This window comes from Sceloporus undulatus, chromosome 2 (genome assembly GCF_019175285.1).
Source record: "Sceloporus undulatus isolate JIND9_A2432 ecotype Alabama chromosome 2, SceUnd_v1.1, whole genome shotgun sequence".
Taxonomy (NCBI): Eukaryota; Metazoa; Chordata; class Lepidosauria; order Squamata; family Phrynosomatidae; genus Sceloporus; species Sceloporus undulatus.
This window is the reverse complement of record NC_056523.1, coordinates 121,694,713-121,721,264: the sequence shown is the minus strand read 5'-3', so window position 1 is coordinate 121,721,264 and position 26,552 is coordinate 121,694,713. Positions and strand designations below refer to the sequence as shown.

Here is a 26,552-nt window from a genome sequence, read left to right as displayed (position 1 = left end):
GGGTGATAAAGCATTTTTTAATTGACTTTTGGTAAGCAGATTTATTGCTTTTTACAAATTAACACTAACTGGCCACTGTAACGATCTAAAAGACCTGTATCATCTAGTCCAACCCTTCAAAATTTAAGACAAGGGACATGATTTGTAACTTCTGGAACCTATTACATCCCACCCCACCTCACAACTGTATAAATATGCTTTAGAGCCCTGGTGATGCAGTGGTTAAATGCTTGTACTGCAGCCACTCAGTCACAAACCATAAGGTTGTGAGTTCAATACTAGCCAAGGGCTGCTGCTCGACACAGGCCTGCATCCTTCCAAGGTTGCTAAAATGAGTATCCAGCTTGTTGGTGGTAATTAGCTTACAGTTGTAAACTGTTTAGAGCAGTGATGGCAAACCTATGCCACATGTGCTGGAAGTGGCAGTTGATGCCACTTCCTCAGGCACAGGGCGAGGGAGAAGGCAGAAGAGGCACACGCGTGCCCATTCCTCCCTCTCCCTGCCTTTCCCTGGCCTCCAGCTGTCTCTTCAAGAGAGCTAGAGGCCGGGAAAAGGGCGGGGAGAGGAGGAGCGACCAGCGCATGCCAGTTTTTCCTCTCCAGGGACCTTTGCCAGCCTCCAACTATCTCGGGAGAAACAGCTGGAGGCAGGAAAAGGTCTGTGGGGAAGAAAGGAGGGGGCATGCCCCTCTCCCTTCCTCCCCACTTACCCTGCCTGCCCTCCAAGTGTTCCCAAAGAGGGCCCTGGAGGGCAGGGAAAGCTCTGTGGAGAGAGAGGCAGGGGGCGTGCCCAGCTCCCTTCCTCCCCACTTACCCTGCCTGTCCTCCAAGTGTCCCCAGTGGGGTGAAGAAAGGTCCAGGAAGAGGAGGACTGGGGCCGTGCCCATGGCTCCGCCCCTTCACAGGTCTTTGCTGACCCCCAGCTGCCTCTGACAGACAGCTGGGGGTCAGAAAAGGGGCAGGGGGAGAAGCCCCACCCATAGGGTGGAAGCTCTGCCCACAGAGGGTGGAAGCCACACCCCTGGGCCAGAAGCCCCACCCCAGCATGCAGCCCTATCCTGAGGAGGCTGAAGCCCCGCCCCCTGGCATGCAGACCTGAAAAGGTTCGCCATCACTGGCTTAGAAGCTGCTTAGGCAGTATGAAACAGTATATAAAGAAAGCTGCTATTACTTTATAACTTGAGGTTTTAATAGCACTTTGTATTGCATGTGAAGAGGTAGGTGTATGTTCCCAAAAGCTCATGCTAAAATCTTAAACTCATGCTAAAATATGAAAGGTGCTTCTACATTCTTTTTTCTCTCTCCCCCTCTCTTCCTCCTTTTTATGCTGTAAGACTAACATGGCTACTTTTTTTAAAAAACTATCAATGCAGATCAATCTCAGATATCAGTGGTTCTCAATTTTAAATTAAGATGCCATCGTCATACTTTAAAATGAATAAAGATGCTTGTAAATGTTGGCAGTAAACCAAAAATGATTTAAATGTTAAATAGTGGACACAAGAAAAATCTAAAGACAGAGGTGTCAGAAGCAGATGCCGATAAAACAGCTCATTCATCTGCTGGATGTGTCTTCTTGATTAAATGCTATGTCAAGACTATATACACAGCAGACGATATACTGCCAAAATTACTGAGCACCATCAGCCAAAACATTTTAGGAATATCACTCCCATGGTCAATGGCCCTTTAAATATGCAGTACAGAAAACAGATTTGAACAAGAGGACAGCAGGTCAACATGTACCCACTACTCAGCAAATTACACAGTGGCCTAAATGTGGTTATTGCAGGAGAGTTTAAGGCATCAAATTATATAGCACAGATTCTGACAAATCACACACTTCAGTATCAAATAATCAGAATTTTAAAGTAGGGCAGAGAGAAGCTGAGTATCTTGTGAGCTAGGCCAGCTTTCTATGCTTCTGTCTTTTTAGAAGACTTCTGCTAACACTTCCCCCTTTCCTCTAATTCTCTCAGGAGAGAAATTCCAAAGCTCCAATACAATTATCTGTCCAGCAGCAATGTCTTCATGGGCTAAATAAACCAGATTCCCCCCGCTTTCAGAGTGCCTTGCCGTCACAATGCAGGGACAAAGCCCTGATTCCATTGAGGACTGTCTTCATGATGTGAGGCCAATTCCACATTAAATCTGGGTCATCCCTCCCTTAAACTGGATTAAAAAGACTTACCTTTTGCTACAGATTGCAGAGCACTCCAGAGTGGCACTCAGCAGCTGCTTATATGGTGTCCTGCTGTGCGGCCCAGCACTGCCACCTCTGGCATGAGTCATTCCCTCTGACTTTAACTGCCACAGCAATACTCTATAGACTCCTGTTATTTGCAGTTGATGGAGGGGATTTTAGAATCCTCCTCCAGTGCCTCTGACCAAACTACAAACACCAGGAATCCATGGGATGCAGTCATATCAGTTACAGTGGGATTATAGTGCTCTAATTGTGTAGTGTGAGATGTAATTGTGTAGTGCTCTAATTGTGTAGTGTCTGTCTGAATGTAACCACGGTCTGCGGCAACTCTAGTCATCCTTTGTGTCTTTACCTGAGCACAGAGGATCTTCAGGGGACTTATCTGTGATCCTTAGTTTGCTGTATCAGAAGCTTCTTATTCATCATTCATTTAATTAAAAGCATTTATCAGCCTACAAGTGTCCCTCAGGTGATGTATAGCAGATAAAAATGTTAAAAACACAAATAAAACCATTTAAAAAGTACTCATTAAGAATAGTTTAAATACCACTACCCACACCTCTGGTTTTTAAGGGCCACACAAAACAACACAGTCCTACCTGCCTACCAGAAACTCAAAACGGATGGGGTCAGCCTGACTTCTATTGGCAGGAGTCCAGAAATCAGAGTGTGTCGCTGCAGACAAAGCCCTGTATACTTACAAACCTAACTTTCCAGGAGAGGTATGGAGAAGGCCCTCTGCTGAGGATCTCAAATGTTCATGAAGGCTTATATGGGACATGAAAGGATTGACTTCCTTTCCCCAACAAATATTCTCTCTACCTCTGAGATAAAGTTAGACACCTATCAGAGTTGGAGAAAATATGCCCATCCCATATGAATGTTGTTCGGACTCCTAGTACAGCAGCTGCCGCAGTGCACCCTTTCAGCCCCAAGGGATGAGTCTTCACATTCCATTCCCTCTAAGACAGGAGCTGCCCCACAACAAGTTAAAATTAGCAGCCCTATACATTAATTCCTAGGACTATTCCCATGGGACTCGAACCTACAGGAAGATTAGAGACATCTACCTTTGTAGCTGAAAATGCATTTAAATTCAATGAATTTAAAAGTAATAACTGTCTTTTAAAAACTAGAAAAGCCTAACCTGCACACTACTAGGTTTCCTTTAGTTTGCCATGTCTCAGGTGTCTAGTTCCACGGTCTTGCAGACATGGCTATGGCCCACACATGCCTTCTTTCTTATGTGCACAGATAGGAATAAGACAGCAAGAGAAAGCAGAAAAGCACTTTGAAAGTACCACAAATCGTAAGAAGCCTACTACTCACATGCAAAGGAAACAAATCCAGCATACAGCATCATCAGATGATCAAGGGAAGTGATAAAGGAACCCTATCTATCATATTTGGTCAAGCGATTGGGATAGTGGTCCAACATGCTCAAAAAATTAAACACTGCATAGCAAGTGGAACTAATTATTTCAAATATTACATGTTGAGTCTCCCTTACCTGGATTTCCAAAATCCAAAATACGCCAAAAATCAAAACTTTTTTCATGGGTCACTGAGATAGTGACACCTATGCTTTCTGGTGGCTCAGTGCATACAAACTTTGTTTCATGTACAAAATTATTAAAAAATATTGTATAAAATATTCAATATTTTAAAATCACGCTATGCAAACATAAATTACTATTGTGTCTAGATTTTAGTTCCATCTCCAAAATATCTCATTATGTATGTATATGCAAATACAAGTATTCCAAAATCCAAAACACTTGCAATTCCAAGCATTCTGGAAAAGAAAGACCCAACCTATATTGCTCTGTTTATTTGCTGCTAGCCTTAATAGACAAAACGTGTATTTCAAAACTGTGAGGAAATTGACATATTAGTCATCTCGGAGGAATGAAGGCTAGCTATATTGTCTAGGATGCTGTCTATACGTATGTGTGTGAGAGAGGGGGTGTGTGGGGAGAGAGATAATGGATGGCAGGGCTGAACCACTTATAGTTTGCAAAGGATGATAAATAGTGATAAAGATGGAAACCTAACTAGAATGTCATATTTCAAAGACTATGTTCTCCTACACAAGTCTGCTTTAAAAGTTGCATGAGAGGCCTGACTCTCAGTTCCACCATCACTGGAAGCATGCTTCTTGGGAAAGCAAGCAGGGCCTTCTTAGAATACTCCCGGGCTGTAGACCACCACACCAAAAGACTACTTTGGTAACCCTGGACTCCACGACATATATACTTTAGGTCCATTATTATTATGTCCATGTTTGTATACATTTTATTTCAGAAGCTGGGGACTGAGCTGATTAAAGAAAATGCGCAGCATGATGACATATTCTGGGCAGCAAGTGAGAACTTAAGTGAACTGGAAAAGACACAAAGTTCAATTTTAGAACATATTCACATAATACATTTTGAAGACTTTTAATGGGAACCGCATTCAAATCAGGTGGCCAGCAGGCTAGCCTTGAAAATAGCCAATTTTAAAAAAAAAGAAAAGAAAAATAATTCAAAAATGCAGTACACTATCAATTTTATATTATCCCAAAAGGTGTTCACAACAATTAGGACCCCGGAACACATGCAAATACTGTATAGATTATAAATGGAGAAAATCCTATTTGCTGATAGTTATATAAGCATATAAACAGAACATGTATATGAGTAATAAGCATGAGCTGTCAAGCCCTGAGCAAGTTACAGTTTACTATCTCGCCTTTTTTCTCAGAACATATTATCACCAACGGGCTGGCTTCTGTTGACCCACTGAAGCAAAGCAAGAACATTTTAGAAAATACATTTCATCATTCTGCCTCTTTCCCAAGAGTCCAAGAAATACTACTGGTAATACATGCCTTAAAAAGTTGCATTACATCAAACAATGTAAATTATTTTGTTTGTTATGAGAAAGTATGCACGTCTGATTCAGTCTTCATTCACTCTGCTCAGGGCATGAAATGCACTAAACTCTGTAGCAGATAATTCTAAGTACTTCATTCAACTACAATTTCCAGGACACGTTAGGCTAGAGATAAGAAGTGTTGTCAGACTGATATAACTGTGTAATGCAGATACATCTTACATTAACTGACATGGCTATGCCTAATCCTTGATTATATCCTATATGTGTGTGTGTTGTATATACTTTCCTCTTTTTTCTTTTCCTTACAAGTCTTTTCTGTATTTGCAATACAATTTTCAGTGTTTTCTTTTTAAAAGCAAAAACTGATGTTAAACCAGAGTTCCCTGGTTTAAATGTAATATATTCTAGCTGAGTGCAAAGTATTATTGAAGTTCTGAAGCATGAAGGGAAAGTCAGATAGAAAGAAGGAGTGTTGCATCCCTACCTTCAGCCAAAGCTTCACAAGCCATACTACATGGAAACTAGAAGTGTCATCTGCAGCGACCACTCTTTCATTACTCTCTTTTTATTAGTGATATACAACTGATGCCATTCATTCCATCCGATGTCTTTAAGTTTGAAAAATGTACTGCTTTGTCTGACATCTGTTCAAAATAAATTTTATAAAGAAAACCTATTCATGTTTATATACAGGGTCCACTGGGCTTATACCCTGTTGAATGGGTTCAGGACTGTAACCAGTCACACTGCAAAAACACCGTTAAAATATATTTGTTTATTTAGGTTTACAGAAGCCAGATGTACTTCCAGAAATTTACATGAAGTTGACTGTAATATTTCAGGCATGCTTTAAGTGGGGCAAAAGCAAATTTTGATTTTTCATATAAAAACACAATCCACTGCATTTAAACATTAAGAGGAACTACTGTTTTCACTCCCCTCCTTTCTGCCCCTTGGGCTTTCTGTAACAGAACTAACAAATAAAAGAGTCCTTTGGACAGTGAATACATATTTTTAAATGAAAAAAAATCCTCATGTGCAAGGTCATATTACTTATAGGGATGTTACTCTAAATTTGTTCCAAACAATCTGTTTTTTTAAAAAAAATAAAAGATTGACATACAGCTAAGAGATGGTTATCTAGTCATTGTACATCACAGAATAGATGCCTCATCACCAAAATGTCAAGTGATGCATCAAGTGTTGATACATCATTCTGTTCTCAAAAAGTCAATCCAATTAAAAAGTTAATCAAAATTAAATCCTGCACTTCAGTCCTCTTACAATTCATGAGTACCTTACCTAACACATGGATACTTTTGATTCAGAATAAATAAGGTTTATTAAAAATAATATTAGGAATTTGCTTACTGCATACATGTTAAACACCAAAGGCAGTGTTCAGTAGACTGGTTCTCAACATCATCACCACTATCATGATTATCAGCATCATCACTACCACCACCACCTAGCAAGATTTCTCTATATTTGCCCAAGTTTTTTGAATATGTTCGTTTAAATGTTTCTACCACTCCTTACCAAAGTTATACCCAGTAACAATATACCAACTGGTGTAGTGTGGAGGTGACAGGAACACACTGAAAAGTATGCAGTAATGTGTACCTCAACACACTGTTTTTTCTGCAGATTTTCTTCATCACTTGAAATGCTTTTTGAAATCAAAAATTCATTAGAAAAGCAATTTATAGTTAGGTGGAAGAATTGATGAAAGAGACATTTCAAACATTATAGCGTGCATGAAAATATGTTAGCATTAAGGCTTACACAGATGTGCATGCTTACACACACACATCTATCCCAGAGATACCTCAACTGTTTAATGATTTTCCCTCTGGTCTTCCACCGCCCCACCTCCATCAACTCACATAATTCCAACCCTGGTCACTTCTTGTGTTGTTGTGTCCATGCATCTCTACTCCTTACATCCTTTCACAAGTTTCTTCCTCATGACTAGAATCTGCACATATTTATAGCCCGTACAGGCCTTTCATGCCCTTTCCTCTCTTCATCTTTCTGCATATCCCTTTAACAACTATTACTGCCACTGCCACCACCGCCGCTGCTGCTACTATTTTTATTATTATTATTGATTCACTACATTTTTATTTCTATGTACTGAAGGAAGTTTCATGGGTCCTATGTGACCATGACTCATCCAGTTTCAGCCCACTATCCACAGGTATCTGGAAGGAGATTTCCATGCTAAACTTCAGTGTTACAGCAGTTAGTGAAACAGCAGAGTAAAGGTGGTTGTTGTTATGGTTAACTGCCCTCAAGTTGTCCTTGACTCATGGCTACCCTGGATGACGCATCATGGATGACACATCTCCAAGTCTCCCTATCATCATCTGCTCAGCTCCTGCAGGTTTAGGCCCGTGATCTCCCTTATTGAGTCTAACCATCTGCCATGTGGTCTTATTTATTTATTTAGAGTATTTATACCCTGCTCTTCAGCAACAAAGGCTCTCAGAGTGGCTTAATTTTTTTAAAAAAAATTAGACAGTTCCCTGCATTCAGGTTTACAATCTAAAAAGACATGACACAAAAGGAGAAGGCAGGGAAGGTCTTCCTCTCTTTCTTCTGTCTTCTATCTTTCCTAGCATCATCAGCTATTCAATAAATAAACTGGATTATCACTGCCTTAAATATCCTAAACTTCAGATAATCTATACAGAATCATGTTAATTCAAAATAACAGAGACTAGACATGGAATAATATATTCAGACTACAGGAAAAGAGACTCCATCTAAGATCTTTCTGACAGTAAGAGCTATTTGACAGTGGAATATAATACAGAGTGTTGTGGAGTCTCCTTCTTTAGAGGTTTTTAAATAGAGGGTATATGGCCATCTGTTGGGAGTGCTTTGATTGTGTATTACTGCATGACAAAGTTTGGATTGGATGGCTATTGTGGTCCCTTCCAACTCTATGATTCTATAAGTATAATCTGCAAAAGAGAATTTAGGAACTGAACAGACTTCCCCTAAGGGGCAGCCTATAGCCGCCTCTTTCTTCACTGGATCAGGACCACAGCAACTGCATGCCATGCCCTGATCTAGCCTTATGCAGTGCAAAAAGGAGCCACAAAAAGCAGCTCCTTTTTGCACCATGAAAAGGAAGTCATAGCCGGGTGCAGTGCCAGAGGAGCGCCGTGATGCCACCCGCCATGTGGTGGGGCATGCGGTATCATGTTGGCATGGGGCGGAGTCAGGGCATGCATTGTGTGGACACCACACCCCTACTTTGCCCCCTTGCCTGCCTTTGATGCCATGATGCCAGTCTGTACAGTCTCCAAGTAGTGAAAAGTGAACCTCACCCATTAGATATTCCAGAAAACGAAAGTGGAGGTAAGAGTTAGATTTATGTGTTTGATGCTCTTTGGGAAATGTGAAGTGGCTCTGACAGGCTGTCAAAACTTTATCCTACCAAGTCAAGGAAATTAATCCTCAAGCCTTTCATACTGTATTTAATGGGAGCAAAAATAAATCATTCTCTTTTCAATCCTATGTGGACCTGAACTTATGTCTTCAACACAGAATGACCAAACACTCATAAACACACAAACAGAAGACCACAAAGACCCACAATACACTTCAATATATTTGCAATGAAAAGACCCCAGGGGCAATAAAAACAAAACACAGAAGAATAAGTGACTGAGTTCAGCACAGTTGAAAACACTGGGAGAGGCTATCCAGGGATTTGCAGTACTGACAAGGTATCTATCTCCACCTCCTATCCCTGCTCCTTCTCAGTTGATGACAAGGAGACTACAAGGCAGGGTTTCTGAACCAGTGTATCTCAGAACTGTAGGGATCTGGGAGACATAACTGGGAGATATCAAAAAGGATGTGGAGAAACTGGAACATGTCCAAAGGAGAGCAACTAAAATGGTAAAGGGTCTGGAAACCATGCCCCATGAGGAATTCCTTAGGGAGCTGGGGATGTTTAGTCTGGAGAAGAGAAGGTTAAGATAACCCTGTTTAAATATTTGAAGGGATGTCATATTGAGGAGGGAGCAGCAAGCTTGTTTTCTGCTGCTCCAGAGACTAGGACCCGAAGCAATGGATGCAAACTGCAGGAAAAGAGATTCCACCTCAACATTAGGAGGAACTTCCTGACAGTAAGGGCTGTTCAACAGTGGAACAAACTCCCTCGGAGTGTAGTGGAGTCTTCTTCTTTAGAGGTCTTCAAATAGAGGCTGGATGGCCATCTGTCGGGGATGCTTTGATTTAGATTTCCTGAATGGCAGGGGGTTGGACTGGATGGCCTTTGTGGTCTCTTCCAACTCTATGATTCTATGATTCTGTTCAGGGGCTGGTGTGGGTGGGGATTATTTATTTATTTATTTATTTATTTATTGCAGTAGTAGATTCAGTAATTTTTATGTAGCCTTTTGATGAGACCTGAAAAATATTTCAAGGGTTCTAGCAGGGTAACACAGTTGAGAAAGGCTGCTACAGATACTTTGAGCCATGGTGTCAATGCACCAATTGATTGGAAGTTAAAGTTCACAGAAGTCATTAATTATCAGTAGAGAAGCTCTATTTATATGTACACTTGGCCCTTCCCTTATGTGGGGGATCCATTCCAGACTCCGCTGCATAAGGGAAATAGCGTGTAAAGTCAAGCACCATTAGAAACAACGGTGCATGTTCCCACGGTGTGCACCTGGCATGAGCCCTTTTGTTTTTGCGGGGCACAGGAGAAGCCTTTCCGGCATGGCTCCCAGCATATGCTGGAAGCTGCATATAGTGCGCCCGCGTATGACGCAGGCGCGCTGTATGTTAATAAATGCATAAATGGTTTACTTCTAATGTTTAGCAACCAGCCATTTATGTGATGCTAACAAAAACAATCTAATTGTAGAGGATGGCAGCACATCACTTCAGAAACCTCTCAGGCCAAATAAAAAATGTCATGAAACATACTGGACTTATCACCTGTCTTATATTCTAACACTCCTAACAACAACAACAAACAGGTGCAAGGAAGCACAAGGCACATCTTTCCAAAATGAAGCCTTTGTGATAACTGGTGCTTCACTACATCATGAGGTCAAGCATAATCATTTTTGAAGAAGTAACCATCCTCTTAAAGAATCTTATTTCTGACCTATGGTGTAGTCACATCCCCACATAGACTTTCTGGGGTATACAGATTCTGCAAAAGGTTGTTCTAGTCCTCCACTTCAGGAATAAGCTACATGATGAGATACAACTACTAGAGCAATTTAGCAGAACTACTAATACTCAGTGTAAATATCGACAAAGTGTATTTGTTGTTTACCTAGTCTCATTGTTTAAAAACCTTTTAAATATCAAAGATATTTTAAATCCATCTAGATTTTCAAGAAGAGTTGATTTAAAATAGCATCGATACGTGACGACCGCGCCGCCTCCAAACGAGGTGTCGTGGTTGTGACGTATTGGGGTTGCGGCAGGGCACCTAGGGCGCCCTTTCCACAACCCCAGAAGGAGCTCCGTTTCGGAGCTCCTTCCTGGTTTGGTCCGCTGGGCGCAGCCTTCAGACAGCTGCGCCCAGTGGACCAAAGGAGAAAGGGGCCAAACGGCCCCTTTCTCCTTCTCCCCGCTGCCATGGGGTGTCCTTGGGGTTTGAAGCCCCAATGACACCCCTTTCCAGGCTGCGGGGAAGGGGCCTTTTGCCGCTTCCCCGCAGCCCGGAAAGCGGCGGATCGGGGCCTCAGCGGCTGCCACTCTGCACGCTGAGGCCCCGATCCAGCGGGGAAAGGTGCGCCTACAGGCCGCCCCAAAGGGGCGGTCTGTAACGCGCCTGAAATAGGTGAAACAGCAAAACATTTGTTCAGCTGGTTAATTTCTTGAGATTAAGTTTGCACAGTTAAAATGAAGTGCCAGGATTATGAAAATTACTACACATATACTTCAATATGTATAACTCGAAATGTTTCAGCCCACTGTGCTTTATACCTAGATGACTTTAATAGTACCAATGATAAGTCAGAAGGATAGGTGTAGAGAAGGAGTGGGCAACTTTGGCTGTCCATAATTTTTTGGTCAGAAATTCCCATAATTCCCCACTATTGGCTGTTCTGGCTAGAGGTAATGTGAGCTTACAGCCCAAAACATCTGGAAGATCATAAGTGCTCATGTCTGGCCATCCAAACCTTTACTTTCTAGGCTGACCATGTCAGGATTATAAAACTCAACCCAGCTTGGATTAATGTGTATATACTCAAGGTACCTAGTATTGAATTTGCATCTATACAGGGCGTGTTTTCTGAAGGAAAGATAAAAATATAAGGGAGAGCAGGCTGTTGATCACACTAATTCACTTAAGGTAAAATGAAAGGTTATTAAGTAATATGTTCAATTGCAACTACAGTTAATTTCAGTTTCTTTCACATAAGCATGTGAATATTTGGGCACTACAGTAAACAGGTTGAGGCTATCTGCAAATATTTCTGTAGAGCTATAGGAGTGACCTAATTCCTCCCCTTAAGCCATTAGCAATAGATGTAAAGAACTGCAGGCAAACCTCAGTTAACAAAAACCTCTGACAAAGAAGTTCATTTTTACAATTTTTTTGCACCCACTCAGCCCCACTTTTCCTCCAACCTTTAGCTAGAGGTTTCTATGCAGCAACAGCATTGGGAGGATAATGAAGGTGGGCTAGAGAAACACAGAATTGTGGTACTGACTTGCAGCAATTTGTCTGTGGTTAATAATGCAACGAAGCATGAAGTAGGAAAGAGAAGAATTCTACTTTAATCAGTCCTACAGCAGCCTTGTGTGCTTGGCAACAGCAGGCAAGGTAAATACTGTAGCTTACACCTCCAAAATCCTTTACTGAGTATGACTGAACAGCAAAACACACAGAGAAAGTGAAAACAGAGAAGCCTGATTCACTAACTCCTCCAGCATGTTAAAAAAGAATAGATTCATTAGTCTGGCTACCAAAATGGAAATTGTAAGAAAAGTGAAAGAAATTAATTTCTGGATGCATTCTGGAAGAATGCTTCAAGTGGTCTCTAGAAGTTTCAAAATGTTTTTCTTTACTTCCGCAAGGTTTCCTTACCTTAGTTCTTTCTCTTCACATGTGCATAGTTAGCTTTCGATAAAAAGTTTGAAACATGTCAAACTGCCTTTCTTTTTCTGGTGTAGAAACCTCTCACTATTCTTTCTATTTCTGCCTTTGGTAACCAATTTTCTGTTAAAGCAGTAACAATCATGAATATGTCTCCTTCTTTAACTGAGACATATGTGTATTGCAATTTTTCTCATCCTCAACAAGAGCATCTGTATGCACTGAGAAACCCAGTCAAACACTGTGAAGGTTTTTTGCATTTCGATATATTTTTGATAAAAACATACTGTTTTTGTGCAACTGCCCCATGTTTCTTGCACAAAGAAAATTATAAGTACTGAAATGTGAATAATCCATCAAAATGCACTAGGATCTCAGAATCCTGCCAAGAGGAGATTCTTGTATGTAATAATCAAATAAGCAAAGATTTGTGGAGCTGCTTGCAGCAATTTGATAAACTGTTACCAATATGATAAAGGGAAAGAGAATCCTTGCTACTCAAAGTAAAAGCCTTTGCATTCATCCTCCACTAAATGTTATCTTTTAAAAAGAATTTGCCCTGGTACTGGTAATAAGGCACTACTGGCTTTTCTGAGCTGCAGTCGAAAGCACTACGAAAGCCTACAAATCAAGTTTTATTGGAGATCATGTGGAAGAAGAAAAATGAAATTTCATCATCACTTTACACATAAACATATTAGACTCAAGACAAAGGCTTCCAGGCAGACTACAGACGACACTGAGCCAAAAGCAGGACAAAATTTACAATGGTTTTCAATGTAATCCTTCAGAACTCCTTGGCCTATTAACTCAGTAGTATTTTGTATATATAACACAAAATGGGTTTTTACTACGAGCCATAAAAATCTTTTCAGAGTAGTGGAAAATTAGCTTTTTCAGACAAAATGTACATTTTTTCTTTATAGGTCACAGTGAGCCACATTAAAGAAAGCTCTTAAATCTTAATGTCCAATTCAAAGTGCTGGCAATTACCTTTAAAGCAAAACCTGTCAATTATTTCTATGGAGTTTTAGCTTTGCCAACCTACATTCTTGAATATCCACTGAAAACTGCAGTGTGCCTGAAATCCTAGTTTCTCTAAACACCTGTAAGCGTGTATATTGGGTCTCCTCTCTTTCTATGAAAAGAAGTTTCACACACGGATGCACCATATGGTGGCAGACTAGCACATGTACAATGGTGTTTTACATGTGTAAACTACTGGTTATATTGGTGGATGCACCATCATTACTATTTTCATACCATTTTGTTTGCTTGCCTTGATGAATGAACCCATTCACAATTTCCAAATGAAAGAAATACCATGTTGGATTTTCAAGCACTTGTGCATGGGAAACCTTGGGAAACCAGGCAAAATGAGCTACAATAAAATAAAATGTAGTTCTGACTTTTTTATGGGGTTTGCTTACAAGTTACCTAATTCACACCTAGATATGCTTAATAATTATACCTAGTAATTCACACTAGGTTTATCCATGCCATTTATGCCTTTATGTGCTCCTAACAGATATCTTCAATCAGATATGTATTGAGCCTTCTCTCCTTAAGATTTAGGACAACTAAGCAATAGTTTCTGTGACAGAAGTCAAACTAGGCAGATTACCCACCCAACTCTAGCTTAAGATCCTCTGCAGTACAGATCAAACCACAGAATAGTAGACTACAAAGGGCCATTTAGATCAGCCACCTGCCATGCTGGAATAAACAACTAAACCATCCCTGAATAGAATCACTGTATCTTAAGAGTTGGACAGGACCAAAAGTGGCTTCTAGGAGGGTTCTAAATGTTCTCCTTGGATTATAAATTATGCAAAGCATGGGAAGGCTTGGAAAGAACCACAAACACTGTTTTGTTTCTGAACACCAGCTTGGGAAAATCCGCTTCATCCATCCTCACCAGCTCTACCCACTTCCGGAAATCTTTCTACAAGATATCAAAACACCTTCTTCCTTTCCCACAACTTAATGATGGCAGAAGCAGCAGTGGTGGCACATGAGGGAGACAATAAGAGGGCTCCCCCCCCCCCTTTTCCTTTCTCCTATCTTTTGTTCAGGTGGCAAGCTGGAAACCACATGATAGTGTGAAAGGTTCAAAATGATCACAAGAGAGATAGCTGCAACTGTAGTGGCCCTGGAAAGAACCCTCTCCCATATCTCCCCAGACTTGGGGCCAAAACAAACAGCGCTGAATCTGGGCCAATCCGGGTTATTTGCCAGCTCAAAAAGTGGTGGCAAAATGCTGTTCCTTTTTGAGCCCACAAAAGGGTGCCCTTTCTGCTGCCACCAAAGTTTTGCAGCGCTCCTGCAGCGTGCGGCATATAAACCCCATGCTGCCAGAGCATCACAAGGCTGCCCATCATCTGGGTAGCATGACGCCAGCTTGGGGGTGTTGTCAGGGTGTGCAACATCCAAATATTACACTCCCATGCTGCTCCCAAGCCAGCGCTTACTGCCAGTATGTTCCGGTTTGAAGTCCAGGTTTCTACTATCTACCTCAACACTAACAAGGAAGAAGGAAAAGAGGCTCCTGTCATGATCTGAAAGATGAATAAATAAAGGAGGGTGAATGTGCATAGGGGCTGGCAGGAACATTTTAGGGAATGGAAAGACTTAGTGTGGGGTTGTATGAGCGGGACTATGAGAGGAAGGTGGCAATTCTTCTCTGACTCAGATTTTAATTTTATTCTTTTTTACAGATATTTTTACCCCACTTCCAATTATGATCTGAGTGGAACAAGAATTTGGGACTTTAAAGCTCACTTTTCCTTTGATGTAAACTATTATGAAGCTTGAAAGGTTCCTTTCAGAGCTTGAGTCACTACAATCTCCCTAGGATTATGCATCCTCATAATTTTACTGTAGGCACTCTGAGAATGTACTCCTTCCACATCTGTACTCAGAATTAAGGTCCACATATATAGCATTGTTTGTTTGCCTTTGGGCAGGTGATTAGAAGTATTTAGCATGGTTGGAAATTATTACACATTGTTTTTACAGTTGCTGAGGTTTTCTGGGTGCTTTTAAGGCTGCGCTGTGAATGAATATTTTGTTTCAATATTTTTGAATAGCTTTTATTCATTGTGGAATAATGGTTTGAGCATTGGACTATGACTCTGGAGAGCAGGGTTTGAATCCACTGGGTGAACATGGGCAAGTCAGAGTCTCTCAGCCTCAGAAGATGGCTATGGCAAACCCCCTCTGAAGAAATGTGCAAAGAAAAGCCTGTGATAGATTCTTCTTGCATTGCCATAAGTCAGAAATGACTTGAAGGCAAACAACACAACACCACACACCACTGCAATTTCTGCTTAGAAGATAGAAAACAAGATACAGAAATAGTTAAATAAATAAAATTAAATAACACATAATTCCTGTGTCTCACATACAAATAAATGATTCATATTTTCCAGACATCATACAGAATGCAATATGCAATAAAGGTTAAGTGTCAATAGTTTTCATAATTTTTCAGGCTGGATAAAATTTTCCAAACAGCTTAAACTCCTGTTTGGCTACTTAAAAGAAATAAACAGTTTTTCCACAGTACTGAACTCTTAAAATTCTTACTCCTAAAATGGAATGAGTGTGGTAAAACAAACAATATTGTGCTAGATGCTCCTGTTGTGGTGGTTGTGGTGGGGTCATTTCCAACTTATCACAACCCTAAAGCAACCCTATCACAATTCAAACCTTAGTCCCTAGAGTTTTAGTCTAACACTCAGACCACTACACCAGGCTGGCTCTCTTGCTAATGTCCTACTGGATAAAAATATCCACTTTTGATTACTAAACAATTACCATACTTTTTATTCTTTTTACTTAAGTGTCAGCATAATCATAAGTCTTTGAAGATTGCTTAAAATAACCATAATTTTCCATTTTGTTTAAAACCATAGGAATTTGTATCTTTCAGTTTTGAAAAAAATCATGATTCTAAACCAAAGTTTGCAATTAGTTTACAATCTTATCTTCTTGTACAGCTGGAAACCATAGTTCCTTAGTTTGAATTGCATGGGAAACTAGGACTAATTAGGAATGTATATATTGCATGCAGTGCATAAAGGGAGGGAGAGTGCTGTATGCAGAGGCAAAATGCCTTTAAAGGCTTGGTTAGGTAGCTTGAACTGGGCCTGTATTTAAATATAGGCCTGTTGCAGACTGCAAAAATAAAGCTGCTTTGGATCTCTTTGGAGATATGCTATTTAAATGATGCATGTATCCTAAGAATCCGGAAGCTGCACCAAAGCTGCACTCCAGTGCTTAGGAATGAAGTGCAGCTTTGGCGCGACCTCAGGACTCTTAGGGCTCATGCATCATTTAAATAGCATATCTCCAAAGAGACCCGAAGCAGCTTTATTTTGGCAGTCTGTAACAGGCCATAGAAAGTTAATTGTGTGGTTAGTACTTTTCTAAACTGAGACAACTTTTACATAATAAAAGCAGCTGGAAAGAGGAGTAGATTGTTGTGGGGAAGAGAGAAATTAGTCATAAGTCTACAGAACTCAAGTTTACAGAAAAGGTAGTTGAGATAAGGTAAGCACTGTATTTTACAATTCCCTAGATCCCCTAGCACTGAGCCAAGGGAGTTAAAGCGGTCTCAAACTGAAAGTCTTTCTCCACTCCTTCAACTACTATCAGATGATTCTTCAGAGAGTATGGGTAAATGCAAATGAAGGCTAAATCTGTGCCATGCAAACAGAAGCCTTTGCAGTTATTTCTAACTACCACCTTATGAACAACCATCAACCACAACATGTCATTAGAATTGCAAATGCACTTCTTTTCCATTTCAGGATCCAGCTTGGAGTTCAGAAATTCTGTGATAATTCATCAACAAATTTCATCATGGGGATTTTCTTGGTAATTTCCAAAATTAATGGCAGTTTTCAAAATGAGAATGCTCTTCATTTTATACAAATAGAAATGGCACTACAGGTAAGTTTTTATATGGTATATTCACCATATACTCATATATATTAACAACAGATATTCTCTATTGTATTCCTTATTTTCCAGACATATTCTTTTAGAGTGAACCTTCCCTTCCCCCACCCCACCCCCTTTTTGAAGGAAGATGGTATTGAAGGGTTGAGAGCAGTGGTCCAAACAACCAACATTTTGAAGCACTGCATGAGCTTTTTATATCCTCATCTGCTCTAAAGTAGTAATAAGCATATTCTGAATTTTAAGATGCCTGGTATCATTCAGAATCAGCCAACAAACCACTGGACTCATAAGTATTAGGTTCAAATCTCATATTATTCTGGGAGTATTCAAACATTCCTCATGGGGTCCTTTCACATGATACTATGCCCTTATAGAGCTATGATTCCACTTTAATTGCCCTGGCAACATCTCATTGAATCCTGGACTTTGGAATTAAGGTGGAGGGATCTTTAAAATACCCAGACAGCTCCTCTCATGCTTCTAACCAAACTACAAAACTCAGGTTTCCATAGTAAGCATGCACAGCAGTTTAAATAAGATTGCATCATAATTATATAAATGAAGGAGGTTGAATTCAGTCTTATTTAGGCTCTACTCAGTCTTTGAGACCTAGTTCAGACACCATCTTGAAGGCATTGCTGCCTTCACCCATAATCTCCATGTAGTCAGAAATACCTTGCAGTTATTGTTTGCCTTCATTTCTATTTTATGACGACCCAAAGGTATGCCTATCATAGAGGGTTTTTTGGCAAGATTTGTTCAGAAGGTATTTGCTTTTGCCTTCCTCTGAGGATGAAAGAGTGTGACTTGCCCAAGGTCACCCAGTAGATTTCCATGTGCTGATGAGAATTCGAATCCTGAACTCCAGAATTGTAGTTGAATGCGCAAACAACTGTACCATGCTGGGCCTCTCAAAGCTCTTTTGTTGTTGTGTGCCCTCAAGTAATTTCAAAATTATGGCAACCCTAAGGTGAAACTGTCATGGGTTTTCTTGCCAAGTTTCTTCTCAAAAAACTGGGAGAGTACAACTTGCTCAGGGTCACCCAGTGGGTTTAAATGGCTGAGCCAGAATTGGAACTCTGGTCTGCAGAGTCATAGCTCAAGCCACTACACCACACGGGTTGTAAAGCTCTCTACATTTGCCAAATGTTCAGTTTCCTGTGGCATCTGTTGGCTCAGAAGAAAACTACTTTCACCAGTCCACAATTTCCAGCTGTGCTAATTTACCCTTTTTTACCGTATGAGACAGTAGACTGCACTGAAGGAAGCTTGAAACAGGGCTGCAGTCTGTGGAACCCTTTTGCATTACAGCTTTATAACATTATGATTCTCTGCCTCACAGGAATGCTAGGAACATTAAGAGAATGAAATACTAAACTGTTTAGTCAGAACTTTCTCATTATTTTGCCAGAATGTTTTCATACCCAAGACCATACACAGGAAAAAATGCATTTAAAGAAACTTAACTTTTTGTCTGTCTGTCCAGGATTCCAAAATACAATTTATTCATTCTGTTTAGTTTTTTTTAAAAATCTGCTTTATACTTTGGCTTGGAACATGTAGAAAATTAGGAAACAACAAGGAGACACTCTACCCTTTAATTCCTTGTTTTAAGACTGGAGGGGCTATTCTAAGAGCCAGAGTGATATGGTGATTTGAGCATTGGATCAGAGTCTTGTCTCCACTGGCCAGAATACTCCAGGGACAGCCCAGAGTATTTACAGCTGCCCTGCCCTGCCCTGCCCCCATTACCTCGACCTTTATTTTTTGTGCTGCAGCAGCTGTTGGGCCACTCGGTATATCCACTGCCACCATGGGTCACGCGCTTCTGAAGTCACATGCTGAGTACCTTGTTCTGACCTCAGAATGAGTGATCTGTAGCAGTGGCAGATGAATTGAGAGGCCCACTTACTCAGACAGACAGTGTGGCATGGAAATAGAATGCTCCAGATCTTCCTAGAAGATCTGGAGTAAAAAATAGGTTTTTAAAATTTGTGTTAACCTTGTTATGCTCCGGTTCTGGTACAGGATGTGCTGGATATCTTCTGGACTGCCCACACCAAAACTGGAGTTTCAGGATGATGCCTGAATAGGGGTGGGGGTGGAGTGGAAATAGGCTTTATGTACTTGCAGACAAAGCTTAGGATTCCAGGAGACCTCTATTCAAATCCTCACTTAACCATGGAAACCCACCCACTTTGATCAAATCACACTCTCAGCCTCAGAGGAAGAGCGTGGCAACCCCTCTGCAGAAAACTGACCAAGAAACCCTCACAATAGGTTAATCTTAGAATTACTGTAAGTTGGAAATGACTTTAAGGCAAACAACAGCAAAAAAAAAAGTCATCCAAGACAACAAGGGAAAATTAAACAAGGAAAATTGAACGAGGCACATAGCCTCACCGTCATACAGTGAACCTGGGAAGAATGTTACTTCAGTAGATGATCTCTCCCAATGCTTTTAAGGAATAAAGGAACAAGGACTTTCTCATACAATAGAGAACAGAAGTATGAGGCTTCCAATGAAATAGAAATGTGATGAGGGGAGGGGTTATGATGATGCATTATGAAATGACAATTGGTGTTTTCCTTGGTATTCAGTATTTATAGAGCCAACATTGTAGAGCCAACATTGTTCGAGGACTGCTCTGGTGGGCATGTGGCCAGCATGACTGCACCCAACGCTGTTACCTTCCCACCAAAGTGGTACTTATTTATCTACTGGCATTTGCATGCTTTCAAACTGCAAGGGTGTCAGAAGCTCATCCCGTCATGCAGCACTCAGGCCTCGAAATGCCAACCTTCTGATCTTCTGATTGTCAGAATTGGTGTCATAATCACTAAACAACCACATCCTATTTCACAAAGAAAAGCAAGAAATAATTTGGCAAAAAACATATGTTCTTCTTGTTAGTTTTCAACAATATTAACCACAATGATCACTGCCCAGTTTCATCACAACTATGAATCATGCCAATTTCTTTTTAACAGTCCTGTTCAGGGGAACCATATGTTCGTTTCCCGTATGTCAGTCATATTGTGATTATTTGAATGTCATTTCACATAGATCTCCAACTCTGCAAAAGAATACTGAGACACTTCAGAAATATTTTACCAGCAAAAGATGTATCAGCACCAAAAGACAATATTAAATAACAATGAACACCAAAAAGTTGTTACATGATTACTATGTTACGTGATTACTATGCGGGATTTGGGTCAAAAACAGTTTTGAAGTTCAAAACAAACTCTTCTGCTATAAAGAAAACAGTTTGGATTAAAAATTCATCTATTTTATATTCTTATTTACTTACTGTAGACAATCTTACAAGCCAGTTCAATGCCTTGTTACACAAATGAGAGCCTCACAGTGTTCTATGATATCTACTAGGTAATTTATGGTTTCTGGAAGAAAGAAGAACTGTACAATTTTCCAGTTCCCTAGATGTTATTTGATTTAACATGTTTGACTGAAATGCTATATCCAAACACATTCAAAGCTTTATACAGGTAGTATTTAATTGGGATTTTTGTAATATTGTACAGAATAGTGTATGCTTTCCTTATATTTAATAAAAATGGCTACAACAGAAAGAAAACAATTTTAAGAAACATACCTAAAAAGAGGTATACAAGTTCAGTATCCCTTATCTGGAATTCCAAAGTTCAAAATTGTCCACATGTGCAGTGTGGCATCACTAGGGGGCTATGGGGGATGCAGACCACACCAGGTGACACCCTTAAGTGAGATGGCACCAGTGCTCTTCAAAATCTGAGTTTTGGCAGCAATGGGCTGTGGCATTCACTTGTTTCCATTTAAAATGCTATAAGAGATTACAGTGGTACCCCGGGTTACGAAATTAATTCGTTCCGCGGTTAATTTCGTAACCCGAAATACCTTCGTAAGCCGAATTCCCATAGGCGCTAATGGAAAAATAGCTCTCTGCTGCCCTCCGGTGGCGGAAAATAGCGCCGCGGTTTTTTCGTAACCCGAAGAAACCTTCGTAAGCCGAAGCAATAAATCCCTATGGGATTTTTTCGTATCCCGAAAAATTCGTAACCCGGCGCATTCGTATCCCGGGGTACCACTGTATGTGAGTAGGGTGAGGTCCAGTAGGAGGAGAAAGGAAAGGCCTCAGATTTTAAATTTTAATTTTTTTAAGTTTTAAAAATTAAATATTTCCTTTATAAACATCACTTTTACCCGAATTTTCACTTCAGCCACACAAAGCTATGTATACGTAAAGGCATTCTGTGCATAAGATATTTTAATTTAAAGGTATAAGTTGTTTGTATGACAACTATTACCATGACATTCAGTGATATGTAGAAGTTATGGCTAATGAGTAACATTAGTACAGACAAAAATATGACTAAAGATTATGTTTAGTGTAGTATGGAAGGAGGTCAATGGAGGGATGACTCTATGAGTTACTGCACCAGGTGGCACTAACCCAAGTGACAGCACTGCACATGTGTTGTTGAGATAGTGACCCTTTTGCTTTTTGATGGTTGAGTATACACAAACCTTGTTTTATGCACAAAATTATTAAAAATATTATGCATAAAATTACTTTCAGGGTATGTATATAAGGTGTGTACGAAACATAAATGAATTTCATATTTAGACAGGTCCCATCTCCAAGATATCTCATTATTTATATGCAAATATTTCAAAATCCAAAATAATTCTGGTCCCAAGCATTTCAGATAAAGGAGATTCAACTTGTACTGGGTATGTCTATTTCTTTTGCTGAGGTGTAACTGTAGTACCCTCAAATTCACTCTCTCTACAGTACTTATTAGTTCCCTATCCAGTTAGAAAAATTCTGATTCAACTATCAGAATTCTGCAAACTAGTTGAACATTCTGGAATTTATCGCACAGCCCCTTGGGACATTCCCAGCATGGAATGAAAGGGAGTGGGATGGGAACAGAATGGGGGCTATCACGCATTTTATTGCATGCCACAATGCCGCCGACACCACCAGAAGCTCCCAATCTGTTCCTGATCCATCCCAGAGGAGGCGATTTTCAGGACCTGTTCAGAAGCATTCCTGAAAATTACCTCCTCTGGGATGGATCAGGAATGGAATGGATGCTTCAGGCAGTGTCGATGGCATTCTGGCATACAATAAAATGCCTGATAGCCCCCATTCTGTTCCCATCCTGCTCCCTTTTGTTCCATGCTGGGAGTGTCCTAAGGGGCTGTGCAATAAATTCCTCTGTTTCGCTGAAAGGTGACTGTGAATCTGTACACACAGTATATTTTGTCTTCTGATGGACTGAGAGGCAAGAGATTCTGCAATTCAGAAACAAGCTTAGCAGTGTGTTCATTTGTTGGTCTGTTCTCCCTGAGCACTAGGATTTCTCAATACTTATTTCATTAGAAAAATAAGAAGTTCATATCCTATAGTAATTCTTCCTAATATGACAGATTGCACTGCAAAAATCCAAACTATGGGGTGTGGAAAATTTTCCATGGAAAATATATAGCAATGGATTTATTATTATTATTATTATTTGGAAAATCAATTTTGAAACATAGGCCCCTCTCACCTGAATGTCCAAAAGATAACACCAAACCATTTCTTAGTGCTAACCCCCTACTGCCTCCCTCAGAGATTCTAATGCAAGTAGCTTTCTTCAGTCTGTAAAGACCATACTGTATCCAGGTTGCTGAATCAAGAGATGGAAAGAAGATTCTCCACTTTCTCCCACAGAGGAATATGTGTGAGTCTGTGTCTCAGAGAAAGCGTGCATACAATCCGCGGTCCAATATCACAGGAAGCATTTGGGCCAAAAAGGGTTCTACACTCTTGGCATGAGTGATCCACAGTGCACGGTTATAGCAGTTTGATTTCTTCTTATGGAATCCCGGGTTCTATAGTTTTATGTGATATCAAAAATTCTCTCATGTATTCCTTGAACTACAGCACTGCAGTCCTCTCCAGAAGAATTCCAAGTACTTCTCTAAACTACAAACCCCAGGATTCCATATGGGAAAGCCATGTAGTAAAAGTGGTATCAAAATACAAATGGTGTCGTGTGCAAGTCACCAACCTATACATCCTGATGAAATGTAATAATATTTTACCATGGACTCCATAGGGGTGGAAGAAGAAGACTACAGTGGTACCCCGGGTTACGAATTTAATTCGTTCCGCGGCGCCGTTCGTAACCCGAAAGATTTCGCAACCCGAAAAAAGGCTTTCCGCTAGCGCTGGAAAGCCGCGGCTTTTAAATTTTGTGCCAAAAAGCGCCGAAACACACCGAAAAAAATTCGTAACCCGAAAAATCTTTCGTTACCCGGAACAGTTTTTTCCAAGCTAACTTTTTCGTACCCCGGAAATTTCGTAACGCGATCAATTCGTATCCCGGGGTACCACTGTACAAGTATCAGTGAAATGTAGTGAAGTTCTATGCTAAGCAAAGTTCAGTCTGGAGGCTACTAGTCAGGACCAGAACAAGACCAGCAAACACAACCTCGTAAATGACTTCCATAAATGACTAGGCAGGGGTTCATCTCAGTATGTAATGTGCATTCTTCCTCAGTAAGTAAGGACTGTATTATAGCAAACAAGGGACAGCTCTCTTTTCTGCCTCTCAGCTTCTCGGCACCACCAAAATTTTATTTATTTTTTAAAAAAAATGGCACTGCAGTTTTCTATTAATAGTTGACAGCAAACAACTAACTGCACTAGTTAATAGGAAGAACTGAAAGTATTTTAGGGAATGGGACTCTCAATAATCTAGTCAATATTGAAGCCAATAGTTAATATAATCCTAACTAAACTTGATTTAGATATATTTTGTGTTCATTTATATATAAATTTAAGAATAATCTAGTAGAAATGCAGGATTTTCTTTGTTACTAATGAGTGAGGGGAATTAACCAATTTAATAATAGTCAGATTTCTAATTGATTTCAATTAATTTTAATCTGTTTTACGTGTGTGTATGATGCCTCTTTAACTTGAGAATCCCTTTAAAATCCCACAAGAAACAAAATAACAAAAAGGTACTGTCCTTGAGGACTTGATCAACCTAAAAAGTGGCCTCCAACTTTGTGGAAGTTGCCCATCACAATTTTACAGCCTTAACCAAAGCAAAGGATCAGTAGTCCACAGGACTGCATGCTTCTCTCCTTCAGCCCTTCTCCTGTTATGCACAAGCTCTCCATGCCAAACATAGATCAAGGTATTGCATCGACACCTATGGTAACCCTGGGTAAGATTAACTGAAGTTGACCTCAACCAGGATTTTAAATTAGCATCAAACACTGATCCCAAAAAGTTTTAGCCATAGCCAGTGTACATGATGACACAATCCTGAACCACAGTCCAGACCAGTAAAAAAAATAATAATCTGAGAATGAGAAGAGAAGGTGCTTGTGTAACAGTGAGGCCATCCAGTCCAACCATGTGTGATCTCACAGCTTACTCCCTATCCCGAAATCAGTTTGCTTCAGGATCAAGATAAGTTTGCTTCATCCCACAGTGTCAAAGTCATTCTTTATGCATGAATTCCAATAAGCAATGAAATCCCATGGAAAAATAGTAAGACATTATGTGACATTACATTCAGAGACCCTGGTTGGAAATTATAACCTGGTTTTATTTTCTGAAAAAACAAGGATGCCCCTTTAACACAATAACAGACCTCTTGGTTTTGTCCACAACCACATCCACTGTTTCATGAAATACAAAGTTCCTTGAAATCTTCTGTCATTTCATAAACATCTAAGAGCATGAAGCCTTACAAGCCAAATCATTTTATCCAAAGTGAGGTGTATTATATGTATTATTAATGTTGTTATTAGGAGTATTGTTTTTTATATGATGCCCATTCCTTGTCTGGACACAAATGCTGAAGGTTTCACTCTTATAGCTAACTTTTGAAAACCATTTAAGAGACCTTACTAAAAATACGATGGGAAAACCAAACAAATACACCAGACTGGCATCAGAGGTCACATCAAAAATGCTTTCAAGTAACAAAACTTTTGTAAGTGACTATTACATTTGGTAGTATACGAAGCTCCTGAATAAATTAAAAGTGGAAGGCCATAAGACGTGTGTTATTTAAGTGATGGTAGTGGCAGTTGCTATTATTATTGTACTGAAAGGTAATCTGTTTTTGAAAATATCTCTACATTTGATGGTCATGTAAATAAACCTTCAAGGAACGTATTTTAGATTTCACTTGGATCTAAAGTCAATGCTCCATACAAACAGCAAAAATGTGTTTATACCTCTGTCTCACTAGTCATATTCGAAGAACTTGTGATTTCAGGAAGAAAAAAAGGAAGGTGAGCAGAGATGTAACTTTTTAGATATACAACTAATACCCTAAACATGAAAAAACAAAACAAAAATGTAACATAAGCAAAGGAAGTTAGTCTTTTATAGTACTATGGAACCTCTGCCTATCACGGAAGACACATCAGTAACTTCTGTATGGGAAAGAACCATTACATAATTTCTTCCTCTCATATATAACCATACATGCAGCATTTACTGAAAGCGATAATTCATGCAATTCCAGCAGGCCGAAAAATCAAACATTCTAAGTCACCATAACAAATGTAAATACCATTTAAAAACCTGTAATATGCAATACTTACTTATTAATAAAGTGAACTCACACTATAATAACTTGGTTTAGATTGAACTGGTGATCATATCAATGCACATCTTCCATTTTTACAATATTTATTGTTGGTTTGAGATCCTTTAACACAGGAGCAGAGATTGTGTTAAAGGTGCTGGTCAACTACAACAGCCCTAGACAGCATAGTCAATGGTGAGAGATGATGCAAGCTCTAATCCAACAGCTGGAAGGCCACACTTTCTCCTCCTTGGTATAACAAGTACCACTGAAGATAATGTTAACATGGCATTTAAAAACAAAAACAAAACACATGACTGCTAATCATACAAGCTTTTGAAGCAGCCTCATATTAATACCAATCTTTGGCATTACTTTGTCCACTTCATTAGTGATCTGAGTAACACAAATGAGCAGGCTAACTGGGGTATGTTTAAAACTTTTATGTCTCCTTTATTAATTCTGAAACATTTTACAGATAGCCCTTTTGCTATGCAAAAAAGTTTTTAAAAAACTTTCCTTGGATCTAATATGCTCCAAAGGGCCTTTCTTCCTAACAAACACAAACTTGTCAAAATGTTTCAATGGCTTCTCCAAGCATTTTAGAAACTGGAAAACTAAACATATGCAGATTAAAGTATAATTATACTCTGTGCAATATGAGTTAAATTTAATGGGGAAACACGTGCACACCTGCCTTTCCTTCTATATGTGAATGCAAATCTGCACAACACTTCAGAAGTGACAAGAGAATTAAAAGATAACCTCAATGCATTCTTTTAAAAGCAACCAAGGCCAATA

General features: G+C 39.8%; 1 protein-coding gene across 4 annotated transcripts in view; it reads right to left on the bottom strand.

Moving 5' to 3' along the window:
• GABRB2 (gamma-aminobutyric acid type A receptor subunit beta2) overlaps window positions 1-26,552 on the bottom strand; it is a 148,886-nt gene that overhangs the window by 118,962 nt on the left and 3,372 nt on the right. The window lies entirely within an intron of this gene.